Source organism: Lynx rufus, unplaced genomic scaffold (assembly GCF_022079265.1).
Source record: "Lynx rufus isolate CCGP_SWC_20201006 ecotype Redwood Valley unplaced genomic scaffold, mLynRuf1.p SCAF_2, whole genome shotgun sequence".
Classification (NCBI taxonomy): domain Eukaryota; kingdom Metazoa; phylum Chordata; class Mammalia; order Carnivora; family Felidae; genus Lynx; species Lynx rufus.
In genome coordinates this window covers 105,166,705-105,189,781 of record NW_025814834.1, presented here as the reverse complement: position 1 = coordinate 105,189,781, position 23,077 = coordinate 105,166,705, and the positions used below count along the sequence as shown (strand labels likewise).

General features: G+C 41.9%; 1 protein-coding gene, 1 long non-coding RNA gene and 1 pseudogene across 5 annotated transcripts in view; 1 reads left to right on the top strand and 2 right to left on the bottom strand.

The window, feature by feature from the left end:
• Positions 1-4,775: 4,775 nt before the first annotated feature.
• On the bottom strand, positions 4,776-4,875 carry LOC124516781 (uncharacterized; annotated as a pseudogene).
• An 881-nt stretch (positions 4,876-5,756) lies between these two features.
• Positions 5,757-21,161, bottom strand: LOC124516407 (uncharacterized). 2 transcript variants are annotated; one of them, XR_006963039.1, is made up of 3 exons: positions 20,921-21,161; positions 19,634-20,806; positions 5,757-5,795 (listed from the first exon to the last, which is right to left on the bottom strand). It is a non-coding gene; the product is annotated as an uncharacterized LOC124516407 (long non-coding RNA). The 2 variants fall into 2 exon arrangements; XR_006963040.1 differs by having other exon boundaries at positions 19,634-20,710.
• The window catches only part of CLASP1 (cytoplasmic linker associated protein 1), a 274,399-nt gene continuing 271,831 nt past the window's right edge, over positions 20,510-23,077 (top strand). For all 3 annotated transcript variants that reach the window (XM_047085723.1, XM_047085722.1, XM_047085724.1), the window contains exon 1: positions 20,510-20,581. The gene's annotated coding sequence lies outside the window, so the exon portion shown is untranslated. The remainder of the gene's footprint in view (positions 20,582-23,077) is intronic.

Sequence of the window (23,077 nt, the reverse complement as noted above, 5' to 3'; positions counted from 1 at the left end):
GGACTGAAGAATTAAAGATGGCCTCCGAGAGAGGTTTTATAATTGTTTCAGGTCCCTATTTTTATTTTCCTTAAAAAATTTTTATTATGAAAATTTTCAAGCACATAGAAAAGAAGAGTATAATGAACACCCATGAAACTAACACTTAAGATTTCACAGGTAACGTTTGGACACCATGCTTCATCTCTTTTTGTTGTTGTTGAAATACTTTAAGTAAGTTACAGGTATAATTTCTTTAAATAGTCTAGCAAGCATCTCCAAAAAATAAAGATCTTTACTATACAACCATAATAAAATTGTTCCACTTAACACATTTAACAAGAATTAAAGGGATGCCTGGGTGGCTCAGTCGGTTAAGTGGCCGACTTCGGCTCAGGTCATGATCTTGCGGTCCGTGAGTTCAAGCCCCGCGTTGGGCTCTGTGCTGACAGCTCAGAGCCTGGAGCCTGCTTTGGATTCTGTGTCTCCCTCTGTCTCTAGCCCTCCCCCATTTGCGCTCTGTCTCTCTCTGTCTTTCAAAAATGAATAAATGTTGGGGCGCCTGGGTGGCGCAGTCGGTTAAGCGTCCGACATCAGCCAGGTCACGATCTCGCGGTCCGTGAGTTCGAGCCCCGCGTCGGGCTCTGGGCTGACGGCTCGGAGCCTGGAGCCTGTTTCCGATTCTGTGTCTCCCTCTCTCTCTGCCCCTCCCCCGTTCATGCTCTGTCTCTCTCTGTCCCAAAAATAAAAATAAAAAAACGTTGAAAAAAAAAATTTTTTATAAAAAAAAATGAATAAATGTTAAGAAAAAAAAAATTTTTAAAGAATTAAAAAACTACGATGCACGGGGTGCCTGGATCACTCTGTCAGTTAAGCCTCTGACTTTGATTTTGGCTCGGGTCATGATCTCACGGTTCCTGAGTCCAAGCCCCACATCAGGCTCTGTGCTGATAGTGTGGAACCTGCTCAGGATTCTCTCCCTCCCTCTCTCTCTCTGCCCCTCCCCTGTTGTGCTCTCTCTCTCAAAAATAAATATTTAAAAAATTAAAAAAAATATACTGCTTGGTCCATATTCAGAATACTGTAATATTCCCGAGATGGCTTCTACAGTTGATTTTTTTATTATTATTTTAAAGTTTATTTATTTAGGTAATCTCTATACCCAACGTGGGGCTCAAACTCATGACCCCAAGATCAGCAGTTGCAGGACTATGACTTGTTGAAGAGGTCAGGACAGTTATCTTACAGAATTTCTCAACTTCTAGGTTCATCTGATTGTTTCCTCTTGATAATATCTATCTTGGTCCTTTCCCCCTGTAAATTGGAAGTTAGATTGAAATCTTGATTGGACTTGATTTTAAATATTTTGACAAGAATTGTTTCATAGGTCATGCTGTTTGCTACATATTACACACCACATTGGTGTGTGGTTGTTGCCCCTTTTTACTGACAATGATTCTTGTGCAAAGGGTGGTAATAGTGTCCATTGGACAATTTTGTGTATGATGGGATCATAGTTTGACACCATGCAAATACAAAGTTTTCCATCAGACTTTTTAAACTAATAGTTTTGGTATCTGCTGATAATTGTGTGAATTAACCATTTCATAAAAGCTGACAAAACGTAAACTTCATTTGCTCTAAATTAATTAGGTGGCATCGTTCTCCAAAGAGCTTTCCCTCATCACTTGGGAATGTTTCATTACCCAAAGATACATTTCTTACTGGGAAGGCAGGGTAAATGCTTAATTCTTTCCCTTTAATTAACAACTTTCTAATAATGGATTAATGGCAATCATCTCAACTTCGGGTGGTGGGGGCCCCTTTCAGTTTTCTCCTGGGTCCCTCTGATGTAACCCCGTCTTTGAAGGCTTCTTTGCTTTTTTTCAATATAAGTATTCCCAAGCGTGCCTTGTAGGTTCCCAGCTCCAAACCTGGAACCAGCCATTTCTCCAAGAGTCCCTGGTTTCTTTTTGTAAGCAATGGTATCTAGGTGTGGCTTGCTCTTTCGCCTCTCATTCTTTTGGTGCGCTCATTCCATCTCTCCAAACAAGAAGAGCAGTTATAACTTTCGTTTATTTAGTGTTGCTTACACACAAGGAATTCTACATGCGTTAGTGTAACTAGTTTATGGAGAAGTTTCACACGCGTATTACGTGAAATGATTTTATTTCTTGCGTCATCCCCACCTTCCGCTGTGCCCTGATAAGCCTCCCCTCTCATGCCTAAATGATGTTTGAGGCACCTATCATTATATTTCCATCACTTTTGGTCAGTGAAACAACCCAGTGTGGTTTAACTCTTTTATTTTTCATATCTAATTCAAAACAATCTTCCTCTTCATAGAGTAGGCTACTGGGACCTTGTGTGCAGCATGGTCTGCTAATTGACTTTCTCCTCCTTGTCCCACTTTCAGTTCTAGCTCTTTGGGTATTGGAGATGGAAAATAGAGAGTAAAAAGATGCAAACATCTTTTTTGAGGTAATTTCTTTCTTTATTGAGTTATAATTCACAGGCAATTAACTCTCTGTTTTAAAGTGTGCAATTCAGTAGTTTTTGGTATATTCACAAGGTTGCAACCATCACCCCTCATTCCAGAACATTTTCATCATGCCCCAAAGGAATGCCTCCAGTCCCCCAACCCTCCCTCTACCCTAGCCCTAGGCAACCAGTAATCTACCGTTTTCTGGACATTACATATAAAGGAAATCATACAATATGTGGCCTTTTATTTCTGCCTATTTTCAGTTAGCATAATGTTTTCACAGTTTTCTATTCATGGCTCAATAATATTCCATTGTAATGATACATCACATCTTACTTGTCTATTCATTAGCTGGGGTGTTTCCACTCCTTAGCTACTATGCATACCGCTGCTACAAACCTTAGTGTACAATATTTTGTGTAGATAAATGCTTAACATTCTCTTGTGTATATACATAGGGCTAGAACTGCTGGATCATATGCCGACTCTGTTTAACTTTTTGAGAAACTGCCATGCTGAGCGCTATTCAAAGCAATTGCATCATTTTACATACCCAGGGGTTCCAATTCTCCACATCCTCACCAGTTCTTGGTATTGTCTGTTGCTTTGTTTTGTTTTGAAATTACAGCCATTCTAGTGAGTGTGTGTAGTATCTCAATATGGTTTTCATTTGCATTTCCCTAACGACTATTATCTTTTCCTGGGCTCATTGGCCATTTGCACATTTCTTTGGAGAAATGTCTATTCAGATCATTTGCCCATTTTTAAATTAGGTTACTTGTCTTTTTAGTATTGAATTATAAGAGTTCCTTACATATTCTGGATACTAGACATTTATCAGACATATGATTTGTGAATATTTTTTTACCATTCTCTGGGTTACCTTTTTTTTTCCTTTCTAGTGTCCTACAAAGCACAAAAGTTTAACATTTTAATGTAATTCAATTTATCTGTTTTTCCTTTTCTTGCCTGTTTTTGGTGTCATATCCAATAAACCATTGCTTAATCTGAGGAAAAGCAAATTAAGATTTATTCTTGGGGCACCTGGGTGGCTCAGTCGGTTAAGCATCTGACTCTTGACTTGTCTCAGGTCATGATCTTATGGTTCATGAGTTCGACCCCTCATAGGGCTCTCTGCTATCGACATAGAGCCTGCTTCGGAACCTCTGTGCATCCCCCCCCCCCCCGCCCCCCATGCTCTCTCTCTCTCTCTCTCTCAAACACAAATAAACATTAAAAAAAAAGATTTATTCTTGTGCTTTCCTTGGAGTTTTTGTTTTTGTTTAGAGAGAGAGAGAGAGAGAGAGCACAAGTTGGGTAGAGGGACAGAGGGAGGGAGAGAGAGAATCTCAAGGATCAATGCTCAGCATGGAGCCCAACGCAGGGCTCGATCTCACAACCCCAGGATCACGACCTGAGCCGAAATCAAGAGTTGGATGCTCAACCAACTGATCCCCCCAGGTGCTCCTCCTTGTAGGGTTTTATAGTTTAGATCTTACATGTAGGTTTTCAACCTACTTAGAGTCCTTCTTTTTTTTTTTTTTTAAGTTTATTTATTTTTGAGATAGAGGGAGAGAATCCCAAGCAGGCTCCATGCTGTCAGCACAGAACCCAATGTGGGGCTTGATCCCACAACAGTGAGATCATGACCTGAGCTGAAATCAAGAGTCACTTAACTGACTCAGCTACCCAGGGGCCCCAGGTTTTCCTTAATTTCTTTCAACAACGTTCAGTATTCGGAGTTCCCTCTGTCAGTGTGGAGCCTGCTTGGGATTCTTTCTCCCTCTCTCTCTCTGCCCCTCCCATGTTCTTTCTCTCTCTCAAAATAAGTAAAATAAACTTAAAAATACCAAAACAATGTTCAGTATACAAATCTTCTACTTCTTTTGTTAAATCAGTTCTTAAGTATTTTATTTTTTTAATGTTTATCTTTATTTTTGAGACAGAGAGGGACAGAGCATGAGTGGGGGAGGGCAGAGAGAGAGGGAGACACAGAATCCGAAGCAGGGTCCAGGCTCTGAGCTGTCAGCACAGAGCCCGACGCGGGGCTCGAACTTGTCAACTGTGAGATCATGACCTGAGCCAGAGTCGGACGCTCAACAGACTGAGCCAGCCAGGCTCCCCTTAAGTATTTTATTCTTGATGCTATTATAAATGGAATTGTTTTCTACTCAATTTTCACAACAAATGTCTTTTTACTTCACTAGGAGCAACTGGAATTCTCTGTCGGTTGCCATTGCTGTACTTAGTAACGCTGACCGACCACAAGGCCTTCTGTGGGCAGTTATCCAAAGTGCGGATCTGTCATGGGACACACGTGTGAGCTCTGTGACACATGCGTGTCATACTTGTGCAGGGGCCGTGCTAATCTCTGTATTGTTCTGGTTTTGCTATGTGTGCTGCTGAAGTGCCCCACAGGTCTCCACAGAGCATGGTCTCTTGGTACAGGATATCAATCTCCAGTTCAGGGTTCCAACTTTGCCACTCACTACCCAGTGGCAGGCCCCACTACCCCACTGCCTCCTCCTGGGTTTTCCTTCTTGCAGTATGCATCCTCTTTGCGGGGGGGGTGGGGGGGGGAGGGTTCCAGAGAGATGGCTCAAATACTGGTAGCTGCCACTGGGTTTACTTGACGGTGGGGGTTTATTTTCCAGACGATGTAACTAGCAACAAGGTATGGTAATTAAGATGTGCATTAAGGCACAGGGATGAAAGAATAACCTAACAGAACGAAAAGAGAATCCAGAATATATATCAAAAGTAGCGTTACCCACCTTTGGGAAAAGGATAGCATTGTCAATAAAAGGTTTCAAAACAATTGGTTGTCAATTTGGGAAAAAATAAAATTAGTTTCCTACCTCACACCACATATAAAAGTAAATTCTATGTGAGGGGTGCCTGGCCGGCTCAGTTGATAGAGCATGTGAAGCTTGATCTCAGGGTCATGAGTTCAAACCCTACATTGGGTGTGGAGTTTACTTAAAAACAAAAACATATCCAAAAAACACAAAGTAAATTCTACGTGTGTAAAAGGCCTGAAGGTTGTAAAGCCAACCAACCAAACAAAAAACCCCACCCACACTTAAAAAAAACTAGAGGGAACCAAAGGAGAATATCTTTAAGACCTTAGGATGGGGACAGATTTGTTTTTAGAAGAAAAAACAATCGGGACACCTGGATGGCTCAGCCAGTTGAATGTCCGACTCTTGATTTCTGCTTAGGTCATGATCCCAGAGTCGTGGGATTGAGCCCTGCGTCGAAGGCTCCACACTGAGGGGAGATTTTCTCTCTTTCTCTCTCTGCCTCTCTTCCCGGCTTGTGCTCTCACTCTCTAAAAACAAAACAAAACAAACAAACAACAAAACAGTAAGTCTACACCAAAAAGAAAGGATTGATAAACCTGCTCATAAAAAGATACCATGATAAAAAACTAAAAAATCAAATTCCAGATGGAGAGAAGAAATTGGCCGCATATAACCATGAAAGATTTATATCCTGACTATGGAAGAATTTCTAAAAATCAATAACAAAAAGACAAAGCTCACCTGAAAAGTGGTTCAGGCAGAAAAGGAGACCCAAATCACCAGTGAACACGTGGAAAGACACTCGGCCCCATGAGGAATCAGGGAAACGACTTAACACCATTAAGGAAATACCATTTGAGACTCTTAAAAATTCATAAAACATTAAAAACTCTGAAAATACATAGTGCGAGTATTGGACACGCTCATATTCTGCTGGTTATTTTTGAGATATGTTTGTCAGGTTGAAGACAAGCATATGGTAAGACCTCGTAAATGTCACTAGAGAAACTCTTGCATATAAGCATCAATAGAGGGGTTTATAAAAATGTTTATATAGCAAGGTTAAAAAAAAAAAAAAAACCCATGAGGCGCCTGGGTGGCTCAGTAGGTTAAGCATCCGACTTTGGCTCAGGTCATGATCTCGCGGTCCATGAGTTCAAGCCCCACGACGGGCTCTGTGCTGACAGCTCAGAGCCTGGAGCCCGTTTCAGATTCTGTGTCTCCCTCTCTCTCTGACCCTCCCCTGTTCATGCTCTGTCTCTCTCTTTCTGTCTCAAAAATAAACGTTAAAAAAAAATTAAAAAAAAAACCCAGCAAATAAAACAAAACTAAAATCCTGCAAACGCACTAGATGTCCATTAATAGATTAGAGAAATGTCAAAACATTCATATAGTAGAATACCATAGAGTAGTTAAAATAACCTAACACTCCAGCTATCCTATTTATCCATAAGATATATCTCAAAAACACAGTGTTGAGAAGGGGGGGTGAGTTGCAGAAAGATATATACAATATGATAGCATTTATATAAAACCTAAAATATGAAAATAATACTTACGGATGTTAGGATTAGTATCACTTATGGATATGTTCATATGTAGGAAAAACACAAGAACAGGTATGAACATATAAGTGCCAAATTCAGGAGGGAGAGGTAGAAATGGGGTCAGGTGGGGCAACACGAGAAATTCATTATAGTTTCTATTCTTTTTTGTATGCCCGATACTTCATTAAATGCAAACAATTACAAAATAACTCCCAGTGTTGTGAAATAGCCCTGAATTCAAGTTTCTGTAAACTGCTTTCTTTGGTTCTAATTTCAGTGTACTGCTTCTAAAAAAGGTTGTCAGCTCTCAGGCTGGAGACACAATCAGTTTTGAACTTTAACCTCATGACTAAGACTCTCCTTTGTCTTGGGGAAGCCAATGACTTGCTTCCAGTTAGCAAGTCTGTACAGGAATTTCTTCCCACTTTATAAATCAGTGTTTTCTTTTCAAAATATTTCAGCCTGTTTGCCCAATTTTCAGAGAAAGGGGTATTCAGTAGCTGGCTATAGGCTAGGTTCTGGAAGAGGGTCCAAATGTTCTTGTCTGCTAGCTGTTAAGACTACTGAAATGGGGTCAGGATCACCCAGATCTAGTTCTGAATCTGCCACTAACCAGGACTGCAAGACTGTAAGTGAATCTCCGGTTTTCTGTGGCCTCCGGTTTTCTCAGTCAAATAAGGGTGGTTGATGAAATGATCTGTAAGGTACCTTCTCAATCCAACCTTCTGTGATTCTCAGGCAGATTCTGAAGCTTTGTCAAAAAATTCCTTGGCTCTAAAATTTTTCTCTTCTATCATTTCCACCAAGCTGGTTGGATAAATACTGATGAACTCAAATCTCTGGACAGCTTTTAGGGATGCTAGATTTTTCATATGCCCAAGTTGAAAGTTCAGGGTTAGATTACCCCACTTGCCATTAGGCAAATGTCCTGGCTTCTCATCTACAGATGAGCCTTATCTTTGTAATTTATACCAGCAGTTGTCTGGTAAATCCCTTAGAAGTGGTTGGTAATCTCTTTGTAGTAAAATTTTCCTTCTTTCCCCCTGCTTGGCACCAAGAGGAATCTAATTTATTCTCTGAGGTATGGTGCAAATACTTTTTGTTTAAATTGAGATACTGTGTTATCGATGAACAAAGAGTCCTGACTGATAAGGTATGATCTTGCCTTCTTAATTTATATAAGTGTAAAATATTAAGTTCTGTGAGAGTTAAGAACTGTTGGCTTCTAGTCAAACCTGTTAGTTTCAAGAGTTGGCAACTACCTGTGGCAATCAGGAATTACAGGTTGAAAGCAACTACCGTCAGTTTAATTCACTTGGTGTTTGAATTCAAAAGAAGACTGGTAAGTGCAATTTAAATATTACACAGTTAATAGCAGGGAGGGTGCCTAACCCCAGATGACTCAGAATGCCAGTGCAGTGTGGTAGATGACCAGAGAAGTGCAGTCAAGTGCATGAGACAGAGGAGTTCGTAGAAGAGTTCTATACCTAAATCACACACGCACAAAGGCAGATTTGGGGAACTGAGAAAATCAAAATACATTTGAGGATACTGGTTTAGTGACTGTTAACAACTCATATTGTGTATGCTATGATTTACTTAGAAATTAGATGAAGCAATAAGGAAAACTAGAACACATGGCATGAATAGAAGGAGATTATCTGAAAAGGAGAAAAAGGATTTGAGTCACTGCAAACATCAGAAGGCAAGATGAAATTATCCAGGAACAGGAAAACTCTAAATAAATAACACCAGCTAGGAAATACGGCAAACACAAATCTTATAATTTAAAAACTTGCTGATTTCTTAATGCGTCACTTAAATTTTATTTATTTTTTTATCTTAGAGAGAGAGAGAGAGAGAGAACATGAGCAGGGGAGAGGGCAGAGGGAGAGAGAGACAGAATCTCAAGCAGGCTCCACACTCAGCACACTCAGCTCCACACTGACATGGGGCTCAATCCCACGACCCTGGGATCATGACCTGAGCCAAAATCAAGAGTCAGTCGCCCAACCAACTGAGCCACCTAGGGCGCCCCTACATCATTTAACTCTTAAATTGCCAGCTGGCAGAGTGACAGACTCCACCTCTATTTCAAGTACTACATGATATAATCAATGTGGCAAAAACAAAACGAGAAGAAACACAATTGTGCAATTTGGGGGTAGTAAAGATTCCCATGCATGACAACCAGGCATACCCTGCAATTTACAAGAGATAGTTGGAATTATTTAATCCTTAATACAAATGAACAAATGTAGGCAGGGAGCTGTTATTCTGTTAAAGCAGACGTAGTGGGGCGGCTTCACTGACACATTCTGATCTAGCTAACGAACTCTGTTCTCACTTTGCTGCCATGACCGAGAAGTGTGTATATGTATGTGATGGTCCACGTGTCAGAACAGGCCCATTTTTGGAAACTTTATCTGTGAAACTCTAAACGACCTTGTTAAAATGGAAAGATTTAGAGTGGCTCAAAATTAGTATTATTTATTTTGAGAGAGGGAGCAGCCGAGGGGCAGAGAGAGGGAGAGACAGAGAATCCCAAGCAGGCTCCGTACCACCAGCACAGAGTCCAATGCAGGGCTCAATCCCACGGACCATGAGATCATGACCTGAGCTGAAATCAAGAGTGGAACGCTCAACCGACTGGGCCACCCGGGCACCCCGAGTTGCTTGAAATTATTAGAATAAATAAACCCTGTCCAAGTGGGAACTGGTCGAAATCATCAGTGTAGCTCTGAGATCCTGAGTGTCAAAATGGTGAGTTTCAGTGTTTTGTTTGGTATAGCTCAAGAACATTCCCCTCATTCCTCCTTAGCTTTGACCCATCCACACTTGCTAAGTGCCCCCTTTTATGTTCCATCATTGTAGTAATTATATAGTCTAGTAATTTCTTTTCCTTACTAAACTGGCTTCTTAGACTGTAAAAATTGTATCTTTTCAGCTATGCATACCCAAGGGCAGGTCAAGTTCTGGCAAAGGAGAGGCTATTAGATAATGTAAAAATAAAGGCACTTCACTTCGTTTTGAAAGTCTGTAAAAGGCTCTTATTTGGATGGGTTGATTAGGCCACTGGCACAGGAGTCCATCTGAGAACTGGCACGGACCAATGTTGCTTGAGAGATCTCACTGATGGCAGTTGAAATCCCAAAACTGTCAACTTACTGACAAATATGTCTGGTTACTTACTCTTTGGCATTTGTCCTTTGTTCTTATGAAGTGTGAGGAATAGTCTCCAAAAAGCCTGAGCAAATCCAGATTATGACATATTGGACAATGGGATAATGTTTAAAGGGCTATTTAATCATTTGTTTTGCATCAGAGCCATCATTGAACCACCTGGATTTGTCATGCTTCTGATGGTAAGTACACAGGCTTTCATACTGCCATTGTTATTGACAAGTGGGTTTTTCTAATGTCAATTTCACTAGCTATGATAATATTGGAAACTAGGACTGTCCTCTTCATTAAAGATGAAGTGTCCTTGGTGCTTGAGACTAGGCTAAGTGACTTGTCTAGGTCACACAGTGAGTTTGATGGCCATAGGGCAGTTCTCTAGTAACTGCCACTGTGGTGTCTAATGATGGGCATATGGGCAGCATTCGGGTGCCTGGGTTGGTTAAGCATCCGACTCTGGTCTTAGCTCAGGTCTTGATCTCAGGATCGTGAGTTCAAGCCCTGTGTTGGGTTCCATACTGGGTGTGGTGCCTACTTAAAAAAAAAGGGGCAGCCTCGGTGGATTAGTCGGTAAAGCACCCGTCTCTTGATTTTAGCTCAGGTCATATCTCAGGGTTTGTGAGATGGGGCCCCTGCATTGGGTTCTGTGCTCACAGCATGGAGTCTACTTGAAGTTCTCTCTTCCTCTTTCTCTGCCCCTCCCCTGCGCTCCTGCACTCTCTCTCTCAAAATAAATAAGTGAACATTAATTTAAAAAAAGATGGGCATATGAGCAGCATAAGACCTTGCCAGGTGAGGAAACCCATGAGAGGGAAGTCAGACACCTGTATTGCCTCCTTTAGGTGGGTGGTACTTAGCAGGTAAGTCAAATACTGAGACAGGGAGTGGTTATGAACAGTTTAGCAAACTAGTTTCTGATCTCCTGTTTTCATCACATACAAAAGACACACCCTGCCTTTGCCCAAATATTTCTGTAACACTCGCTACTTCCCTAGCCAAGAGACTGTTTCCCAAGTGCAAATTCAGATTCCATATGGGTGATGGCAGATGATAACAATATGCATTGTTGCTATTCTTGAATTTTAATTTCTGTCGGCATAAAAACCTTTTTTTTCCACTGAGATTATCAAAGAAGATTAAGTAAAGCCATCCAATTAAATGTAAGTACCTATTACTAAAGTATTTAGGCTAACCTACAATGGAGGGTACTGCCTAATGGAATCATAGGAAGAGAAAGAAATCTTCTTACCCAGGGTCTGGTGATTTGTTCATTAGGGCATGCTATCAAATCTTTTAAGAATGACTTTTGAAAAATTGCAAAAATGTATGCTGATAGAACAAAATGAAGAATACAGACATAAATTTTAAAAATGACCAACAATTTTACCACCCACAGACAACCACTTGCTAATAATATTTGAATGTATTCACTTCCAAAAAGTTTTCTATGTCAAAAATGCACTTCACACACAAATTGATACCTAGGGCAGGCACCTGTCAATCAGTTGCTCAGTGGAATATAAAACAGATAAAAACAGGGAGGGCCTGGGGTGCCTGGGTGGCTCAGTTGGTTAAGCGCCTGACTCTTGATTTTGGCTCAGATCATGATCTCTTGGTTTGTGAGACGGAGTCCCACGTTGGGCTCTGTGCTGACAGCATGGAGCCTGCTTGGGATTCTCTCTCCCTCTCTCTCTGCCCCTCCCCAACTCATGCATGCATGTTCTCTCTCTCAAAATAAGTAAATAAACATTAAAAAAAAAGGGTAGGGCTGAAGATATTAATAAAAATATCATCCTCAAAAACTGTGGGGAAAATTTTTAAAAAGGACATAACACCATAAAGCTTGTACACCTTTAGAGAACACTAGCATAATCTTTTATTTTGTGGATAGGACACTGAGGGAGAATGTGACCCGCTGAGAGCAGGCACAGCCCGACCTAGAATCCAGGAACCAAGGCTTCTGACAGTCTCCCTACTCTCACAATGATTTTACCTGACTTTGTTATATAGATGATTGGATTTAATGACTGATAAACTTAGGCTTTGATGGGAAGTGGTTTGATGGGAAGAATAATACAATGTTAGCAGATCCTTTTTAACCCACCAAAATTGTATCTGCTAGGGATTAAGTTCACTACTTAAGCGTTTAGTCAGAGTGTATTAGAATAGCAAGAAACCTTAGAGGTCCCTTATAGTTTATATCCCCATTGTCTCTCTTAAAAAAATTTTTTTTTTGAAAATTTTTTAGAAAGAGCAAGCGGGGAGAGGGGCAGAGGGAGAGAGGGAGAAAGAATCTTAAGCAGGCTCCACGCTCAGCACAGAGCTTGACACAGGGCTTGATCCCACACACCTGGGATCATGATCTGAGCTGAAATCAAGAATCAGTTTTGGTTTGACTGACTGAGCCACCCAGGCGCTCCCCCATTCTATAGATAAGAACACTGAGGCCAAAGGGGAAACATAATTTACTAAAGATGTTTACCTAGGATCCCATATACTCTGGATTGATGGGTATCCACTTACTCTGACTTCAGTTGAACTATTCAATTGTAACAAGGAACTTAGGCAACGGTCATTAATTACTGCTAACTTCACAAAGAGAGACAAAGAGAAATTAGGTGCCTTCTGATGGATGCATGAGGGAGTTGTGCCAAAAAACTCAAACTTGAATCAGAATAAGGCATACAGCACTATCAAGCATCTAGGGGGTAGAAGAGCATGTTAGAGACTCCCAGGAACACAATCAGGAAAATCTAGAATGTGGGGAAATACGTAAGGTAAATAACTAGGTTTCTGCAATTAATAAGTATCAAGGAAAAATGAGATGGGGTGGGGGGGATCTAAAGAGACCTAAGAGAAAAATAACTTAAATGACATGTATTGGTATTTGGATCCTGATATGCACAAACTGTAATAAAATAATTATAAGACAGGTACATTAATACCAAACTTACAGAAATAAAAAAAGATCGTAACAGTCCGAACAATTGAATGCCAACAAATTAGACAACTTAAATGAAGTGGATTCATTCATAGAAAGACACAAAGTACTGAAACTGACTCAAGAAGAAACAGAAAGGAACTCTCTTGCCCTGTTGGTGGGAATGCAAACTGGTGCAGCTGCTATGGAAAATAGTGCGGAGGTTCCCCAAGATATTAAAAACAGAACTACCCTATGACCCGGCAATAGCACTGCTAGGAATTTACTCAAGGGATACAGGAGTGCTGATGCATAGGGGCAAGTGTACCCCAATGTTTAGAGCAGCGCTTTCAACAATAGCCAAATTATGCAAAGAGCCTAAATGTCCATCAACTGACGAATGGATAAAGATGTGGTTTATATATACAATGGAATACTACTTGGCAATAAGAAAGAATGAAATCTGGCCAATTGCAGCAACGTGGATGGAATTGGAGGGTATTATGCTAAGTGAAACAAGTCAGAGAAAGACAGATACCATATGTTTTCACTCATATGTGGATCCTGAGAAACTTAACAGAAGACCATGGGGGAGGGGAAGGGAAAAAAAAAGTTACAGAGAGGGAGGGAGGCAAACCATAAGACACTCTTGGATACTGAGAACAAACAGAGTGCTCGCTTTGGCAGCACATATACTGAGAACAAACTGAGGGTGGATGGGGGGGTGGGGGAGAGGGGAAAGTGGGTGATGGGCATTGAGGAGGGCACTTGTTGGGATGAGCACTCGGTGTTGTATGGAACCCAATTTGACCATAAATTATCTTACAAAAAAAGAAACAGAAAACCTGAACGGATCTATAACAAGAGATTAGTAATAAAAGAACAAAGCAAAATAAAACAAAACTACCCACAAAGAAAATCCAAGGCCCAGATGGCTTCACTGGTGAATTCTACAAGACGTTTAAGAAAGAATGGATGTTGGGGTGCCTCTGTGGCTCAGTCGGTTAAGCATCTGACTTTGGCTCAGGTCATGATCTTGTGGTTCATGAGTTCAAGCCCCACATCAGGCTCTTTGCTGACAGCATAGCAAAGATTTATCTCCCTCTCTCTGCCCCTCCTCTGCCTCGCACATGCTCTCTCTCTCTCAAAAACAAATACACTTAAAAAAAAAAAAAAAAGAAAGAAAAAAAAAAAAGGACCATATGTGAAAAACGCACAGCTAACATCATATTTAATGGTAAAAAACTGAATGCTTTCCCCCTAAGATCAGGGACAAGGATGTCCACTCTCACCACTTCTTTTCAACATTGTATTAGAGGTTCTAGCTGGAAAAAAAATCAGTCAAGAAAATGAAATAAAAGGGATGCAGACTGGAAAGGAAGAAGGAAAAACAATCTCTATTTGCAGATGACATGATTTTGTAAACAGAAAATGCTCAGGAATTCACTAATAATCAATGAGTTTGGCAAGGTTGCAAGATACAAGATCAATATACAAAAATTAATTGTATATCTATACACTTGCAATGAATAATCTGAAAATAAAACGAATAATTCCATTTATAATTACATCAAAAAGAAAATATATAGGAATAGATTTAATAAACGAAATGTAAAACTTATACTAGGAAAATTACAAAACATTGTTGAAAACAATTAAAGATGATCTAAATGAATGGAAAGGCATTCTATGGTCTTGAACCAAAAGTCTTCATATTATTAAGATGGCAACAATCTTCAAATTGATTGTTGTTACAGATTCAGTAAATTCCTACTGAATTAAAAACAGAACATGGACAAACTGATTGGAAAATTCATATGGAATTTCAAAGAGTTCTAAATAGCCAAAACAACTGGAAAAGAAAAACAAAGTTGGAGGACTCACATTGCCCAATTTCATAAACTACAACGCTATAGTAATTGAAACAGTGTGTACTGGCATAAAAATAGACATATACATCGATGGAAAATACATTTAGAATCCAAAAATAAACCCATATATTTATAGTCCATTGGTTTTGGACAAGGGTGCCCAGGCAGGGAAATGGAGAAAGAATAGGGTTTTCAACAAATGATGGCGGGACAACTGGAAAGCTACATGTAAAAATTTTTTTAGTTTATTTTTGAGACAGAATGCAAGTGAGGGAGGGGCAGAGAGAGGGAGGGAGACACAGAAACTGAAGCAGGCTCCAGGCTCTGAGCTGTCAGCACAGAGCCTGATATGGGACTGGAACCCATGAACTGTGAGATCATGACCTGAGCTGAAGTTGGATGCTTAACCGACTGAGCCACCCAGGGTGCCCTAGAATTATATACTTTAAGTGGATGAATTATATAGTATATGAATTATATCTCAATAAACCTTATAGCAAAAAAAATTATGAGGCAATTTGGGAAGTCTGAAGATTGACCAGGTAGATCATGAGACTAGGTATTATTAAATTTTTAGGTGTGATGGTGGTATTGAGGTTATATTTTAAAAAAATTTAATGTTTATTTATTTTTGAGAGAGAGAGAGAGCACAAGCCGGCGAGGGGCAGAGAGAGAGGGGGGGAACAGAGAATCTGAAGCAGGCTCTGTGCTAACAACGGAGAGGTTATATTTAAAAGAATCCTGGGGCACCTGGGTGGCTCAGTCAGTTGTGTCCAACTCTTTTTATTTTTTTTAATGTTTATTTATTTTTGACAGACAGAGAGAGAGAGAGAGAGAGAGAGAGAGAGACGAGTGGGGGAAGGGCAGAGAGGGAGACAGAATCCAAAGCCGAATCCAGGCTCTGAACTGTCAGCACCGAGCCCGACATGGGGCTTGAACCCACCAGCTGCAAGATCACAATCTGAGCAGAAGTTCGCTGCTTAACAACTGAGGCACCCAGGCGTCCCTGGAGTGTCCCAACTCTTGATTTCCCCTCAGGTCATGCTCTCAAGGTTGGTGAGTTCAGGCCCCACATTTGGCTGTGCACTGAGTGCAAAGGCTGCTTGGGAATCTCTCCTCTCTCTGTCCCTCTCCTGCTCATGCGCTCTCTTAAAATAAACATTTAAAAAAAATTACAAAGAATCTTATCTTTTAGGAATACTAAAATATTTTGGATGAAATAATAAGTTCTCTTGGCCCACCTGTCCCTTAAAAGTATCACTCCCCTTTTCTGCTTCCCTACCCTTACAATCAAACTCCTCCTCCAAATGATCTCTCCCCCTTCTTTCCAGTTCTGTTCCCACCATTCTTTTTTGAACCCGTTCCAATCAGGCTTCCATCCTCACCACTCCAATATTGTGGCCAACAGTCAATTCTAGCCCATTAGCAATTGACTTGGTTGCTCTTCCCAGTTTACTTTCTTGGTTTCCCCTTATTTCAGTGGCTGCCCTTTCTGTCTCCTTTGCTAGTTTCATTACTGTCTCAATCCCTAAATGCTAGAATGGAATGCTTCGGGGCTCAGTCTTTAGATAACTCTTACAAATTTTTGTCTACACTTTTTGTCTAGATGATCTCATGGCTTTTAAAACTCTCTACATGCTAGTGTCTCCCAAATCCAGCCTAGACTTTTCTTCTCAACTCCAGACTCAAATATCTGCCTTGATATTTTTATATGGTAATAAGCATTTCAAACTTAACGTCTCCCATCCTGAATTTCGTAGCGCTTTCAATTCCCAACCTGCCCGTCCCAGGCTTTGCCATTTCAGTAAATGACAACTCTATTCTTTAAATTGCACAGTCCAAAAATCTTGGAGTCCCCTAATTCCTTTTGCTTATACCCTGTACAATCAACTCAAATCCTGGGTGCCATCCTGTCTGATCATATCCAGACACCTCATCAATCTACTGCTTGCACTTTTCCCAAGCCACCATTGTCTCCCATTTGCAGAATTGCAATGGCCTTCTAAATTGTCCCTCTTGCTTCCCTATAATCTATTCTCAAAACTCCCTTACTCCCCAACAGAATATTCTCAAAATTGAAGCTAAAGTGATTCTTTAAAAATATTAGTCACTTTACTTCTCAAAATCTTTCAATGGTTTTCCCTCTCAGTAAAAGCCCAAATTCTTACAATACCCTGTAAATCCCTACACAATTTGGCATCCTGTCACCTTTGACCTCATTTCCTACTTTTCCCCTCCCACACTCTGCTTCTTTCGCTCTGACCTCCTTTCTGCTCTTAGAATGTAGTAGACATCTTTCTGGAGGCTCAGAATTTCTGCACTTGCCGTTCTTACTACCTGAAATGTTCTCCCAGATAAAGGACATTTCTTGCTCCCTTCCTCCTTCAGATCAGTGCTTAAGAGTTGGTTTCTTAGTGCCTCTCCGCCCCCCCCCCCCCCCTGCCCCGGCCTATTTAAAAAGAAATCTCTTTCCCTTCCTTAGCACTCATTATTTCTCCTTTACTGCTTCATTTTTTCCCCCATAATACTTACCGTACCTGACAGTTTATATTTTACTTACTACTTTATTTTCTATCTAAGTACAGGGATTCTTTCCCCCTGCTTTGCTAAGTGTTTGGCACATAGTTGGTACCCAGTATTTTTGAGTGTATGAATGCTACTTAAAATGCACTTATATTCTCTGCTTCATTGTTTAACTGGCGCTAGCTTCTTAAGTTTGCGTATGTATCTCTGAGGAAGATGAGACTGATTGAATAGAAACACTATCCACTCACTCAAGATTATGCTATCTATCTCTGCAAGGGTGATCAAAGCAGAAACATTCACATTTTAGTTGCAGCCTTGGTACTAAGCAGCCAGGTGGCATAGGGCAAATCATTTTTCCTTTCTGGCCATTAATTTCCTCAGCTGCCAAATAGATCATTGCTTTGAATGATCCATAGGATTTTTGAGAATGTAAAATGAAAGATGAAATGTTGAGTAGGACATGATAGGTCTTATTAATTTCTCCAGTACATGTAAAGATATACTTACCTGGGATTTTTTTTTTTTTTTTTTTAAAGGCCACGAACATGCCTGGAATCAAACCTCTGAGTTCTTTTAGGGACCTTGGATGATGCAGTTTTGCTGTGTTAAGCCCTTACACATACCAGTAATTTGAGTGATAGTTCTTGATGTCACCCTATTCTTTCTTCTTAACAACTGAATTGTTTTCTTTCATTCCCATGTCCAAATCAGTGAGTAGTCAGTGCCCAAGGGTGCCCAGCTCCCATGGGAATTTTGTTTCCTAATCATTTGTGTGTATGTGTGGTTGGTGAGTCTCTCCACAGCCCATTTGTAACCCAGAGCCTTGATTTTCTCACTGGCAAATGTGGTGAATAACAATCAGGTCATGTTTATTTTGATGGATTCAATGGCATACCAATACTTTACATAAAGTAGGACAATGCCTGGGAGATCTCCGTAAATGCTCTGCATAAATAGGGTATGTATTGAGCTTCTACCGCCAGGGTCACTTTCTAAAACAGTTCTTTTTGATGGCTTTCTCTACTTAGTTTGTAAGTCTTCCCCATCTTACTGAAAGCAGGGTCTCAGAGATATTTGAACACCCACATTCACAGCAGCATTCTTCGCCACAATCAAAAGATGTTGGTAACCCAAGTATCCATCCTGGTATATACACACAATGGAACAGAATTCAGCCTTAAAAAGGAAGGAAATTCTGACACATGCTACAACATGGAAGCGCCTTGACATTTATGCTGAGTGAAATAAGCCAGTCACAAAGAGACAAATACTGTATGATTCCACTTATATGAGGTATTTGAGGGGTCAAGTTCAGAGACATATGGTAGACTGGTGGTTGCCAGGACTTGGGGGAGTGGGGATTGAGGAGCTGTTTAAAAGGTACAGAATTCCAGTTTTATAAGATGAAAGGAGTTCTGGAGATGGTTGCACAGCAATGCAATGGTACGTCACTGATCTGCGCAGTTTAAGAGTGGCTAAAACGGTAAATTTTGTTATGTGTACCTTCCCATAATTAAAAGTTAAAAAAAATTCCCCATCCTATTTTTTTTTAAATTTTTTTAACGTTTATTTCTTTTTGAGACAGAGAGAGACAGAGCATGAACGGGGGAGGGGCAGAGAGAGAGGGAGACACAGAATCTGAAGCAGGCTCCAGGCTCTGGGCTATCAGCACAGAGCCCGACGCGGGGCTCGAACTCACGGACCGCGAGATCGTGACCTGAGCCGAAGTCGGACGCTTAACCGACTGAGCCACCCAGGCGCCCCCCCACCCTATTTTTCAAACCTTACTTTCCACTCTTCCTCTGTATCCCCCACTACCGCCTTTCAGTTAGACTGCTGCCTTCATTGTACTCCCAGTAAAACACTCCCTTTTCAGCCTTCGCTCCAAGGAGTTTCCTCTCCGGAATGCTTTCATCAACACCCATCCATTTGGGTGGTGCTTTCGCCCCCAAAGATGCTAGTTCTTCTACATGCAACCAGGAGTCACATCCTCCAGGTATCCTTACTTACACCTTCAGACCACGGTCCTTCTTCTTTCCCGCACTGCACATAGGAGCGAACAAGTGCCTTTGTTTCCGCTTAGTCTCGCCGACCCTTAACATTTAAGCCCTGAGCATCAGGGGCGTTACCTCACCGTTCTCCCGCACCCGTCTTCTAACACAGAACACTCCACCACCGCGGAGCTCGGCATTCAAGAGCTCCCGGTGAAAACTCAACGCACTGAACATCGAGAGGGAAGGGAAGTCAACTCCTACTCCCACGGGGTGATCTCGTTGAGGCAGTGTGTTAATTTCACACACAAGCTCTCAGTGTCAAATTACCTGCGAACATAGGGGTTCGACGCCGCAAAACTGGGTCCTGCAGGATCCTTAATGGCAGCCCTATCATTTGCACAGCTTTGTACCCTCCGAAACACTTTCTCACGTGTCAGCCGAAAGTCACGCGAGAGGGAGGTCAGAGGCAGCGTTATTTGTTCAGGCGCTCACGTAAAAAAGGGGTTGTGGCTGGCCGTCTCCAGTCTCCGAGGCCTCAACCGGGCCGATTTCGCTTCAAGAACGCCAGAGAACCGTTAAAAAGTTGTGCTTCCGGCTCAAGTGTCCGCGCCCTGTCGAAAAGGGAAGGGGGAACCAACGCAAGCCCGGGTACGGAAAGTCACAGGGCACAATTTCCTTCATCTGAGTCGCCCGACGGTCGGGCGGGACGCGCGTAACCCAGAAGTGAAAGCTCGTTTCCTTCAGGTATTAGACCCCGACCGCAGGAAGTCCCGGCCAGATGACTTTTATCCAGGCTTTCGCGACTCCCCCCTCAGCTCTATTCACTACACTCCCTGCTTTGTGGTGCCCTTTCGCCGTGGCCACTGCATCCGACCCTCCTGGCCTAGCCTGAGTTTCGCTGCAATTTCGCAGCACCTTCGCCGTCCTTCCCTTAAAGAACCTTTATTCTACGGGTCCCTATCGGGGTCAACTGACGTTCTCGGAGGAGGCGAAAGCTCCTGGGACTTGCAGCTCCAGAAGCCCAGTACAGGCCGGCTGGCGCCTGCGCGGGGCGTTACCATAGAGAGCAGCCGCCTCTCTGGTCTCGGTTTACATTCTCTATGGTCCAGCCGGGTCGGTGGCGGTAAAAGGGAGACTGCACTGCGCAGGCGCTCTCGGCTTCTATTTTTTTTTTTTTTTTTTTAATCCCCGCACCAAGCGCTTAACCTCATTGGGGTGGAGGAGAAGGCGGCGGCTGTCTGGTCCGCAGCGGCAACAGTAGCGAATAATACGGCTGTAAGTACCCGGTTGGGGAGAGGAGATTTAGATCCAGCCCTCCGAGGCCCTTGCCCCTTCGCCTTGCGGTAGCAGACGCCGGGTCCGGGTGAGGGCGATGTCCAGCGCTGTCATCGGCTCTTGGGTGCACTTTGGGGGGAGGGGGCGGCCCTTAGGTGGGAGCCGGGCGGGGAGCGGGATGGGAGGGTGGGTTGTTTATCCCACCGGTAGGTCGCTGATCCCAGGCTGCTTTGCAGAGGGAGGAGGGGGCGACCGTGGGGTCAGCCCGGCTTTGTGTGCCCCTCTCTCTTTTCCTCTCCCAGACCCCACCCCGGGCCCCCTTCCTGACCCGAGTCTTACCGGCCCGGTGGGAGAAGCCAGCGAACAGCCAGTCGCGTTTGAAAAGAGCCCGGGATTGCGAGGGGAGGGGGCGAGGGAGAGAAACCCATAACAACTAGTCATCGGCGAGTGATGGGTGTGGAGAAAGATCCAGAGGGAAGGGGTGCCGGGGAGGCGGGCGGCCGGGGCTCCCAGCCGGGCTAGACAAAAGCTGAGCGAGCGGCGCCGAGCCGAGCCGGGGACCGGGCGGGATGCAGAGGGTCCCTTGGTCACTGAGGCCCGCAGAGAGCTTCTTTCCGAAGCTGGGAAAGCGGACAAGTGCTGAGTTAAGCCTTGTGCAGCCTCCTCAACTTGCCTTTGTTGTTCTTTGGTATTGGCAGAGCCGCTCTGACGAAGAGGAGTGCACGTTAGCCTGGTTGGGTACAATGGAGCTAATCGAATTTTGCTTTCCATTTTTCGAGCCGCTCAGATGAATATGGGGTTTTCCAGGGTCTAACTTATTACATAATGTTATTAAAATAGTTGTGTTTATTTCTAAGATTAAAAAAAAATTAGGTAGATCCTTGAAGCATGTTTTGTTGCATCTGGATGAATTTCTCTGTTGCGGGGTTCGATGATTAAATAGTGACCGTTCGTAGAACCTGCGAGCTCTTTAATCGTGATACTTTAATTTGTAGATGTGGCAGTGAGAGATTCGGATTCTCTATTCCTTTGGGAGGCAGTGATGCAGAAGAGTCAGAAGGGAGAAATAGTTGCAGGCTGCCATGTGCCTTGTCCCCTATTCTGGTGCCACAGTCCGGTATAAATTCTAGCTTTAGAGATTGTTGCTTTTATTTCTATTATTATTTGTGACATTTACTGAACTCTTGGTAAGAGGGATCCTGGACAGCGGGCTCCTTTTACTCAAAGGGAGTTGGGAGAATAGTAACATTGATGCAGAGACCTTATAGATAAAAACAAAACCACAATGTCCCAGAGTTACTGAATATTGTGTATCTTCTCCATTTGCTAAGAAAGATTTAAATTTTTGTGAGCCGCTGACTTACTCATTTTTGTAAAATCGTGCAATTGCACCTTTTTTTAAAAAATCTGTTTCTGTAATTTATAGTTTATCAGCTAACGTGCAGCACTATTTTTGAATTTTAAGTTTTAATTTTTACCGAAGAGCTTTCAACCCTAGCTTTATATCTTCTCGACTAAAGTAACCAAAGTCAGAAATCCTTTGAAGTGGCAGTTGGTGGTGGAGGTGTCAAATATTGTATCTCCATGTTACAATCTAAGTGGTAAATAGAGAAAAGGCCTTTGCTAACCTTACACCTTAAATTAGTGTTGGAACTGAAAACCTGGATCTCCCTGTAAGTCAGGATTTTGGCCACAGACTCAACCTTATGTAAAAGAGGCAAGCATTTTTTGTGCTAATGGGAAGCAAAAATCTGAAGCTTGGTGTTTATGCTTCAGTAACCACTGTGATAGAATCTCTTAAGTGTAGTTCAGATGATGGGAACTTACTTTTTATAGAGCAAGATTTCAGATCCTTAAAATAGTTTGACAGGGATGTTGAGAAATGATTGGCCAGAAGAACGTTAGGTTTATTGTTCATATGTGTTAGGTTTCGTTCATTGGTTTGGATTTAGATTTTTTTGCTTCAGTAGTCTGTTAACTCTATTTTCTTGAGTGGCTCAGTCTCACAATTTATAAGTTGAGTGAGAGATAGTTTCTTGGATCTGAGACTTAAATTTATCTTTGAGACTCCGTTTCTTCTTAACAATCCTCTATTTATAAAATCATAGTTCTTAGAGTATACTTTTAATTTAGTACTATTAGCAAATATTATGACCATTTAAGGGATTGTAAATATTAGAGCTGAGTTATTAAAACTGGCAGTTTTAACAACTGCAAGAAAAACAGAATCATCTAAAAGATTTCCTAAAAAATAAGAGAAGGATCTGTTAGTCTTAAAAAAAAACAAAACAAAAAACCCAACACAAAACTAAGCAAAGAACAAGTCATTGATGATAGAGTTTTTGGTTTGTAAAATGTAATAGAAGAAAGTAAATGAACCTTTTTTTTTTTTAATGTTTATTTATTACTTTTGAGAGGCAAAGTGAGACAGAGCATGAGCAGGGAAGGGGCAGAGAGAGAGAGAGAGAGAGAGACAAAGAATCCAAAGCAGGCTTC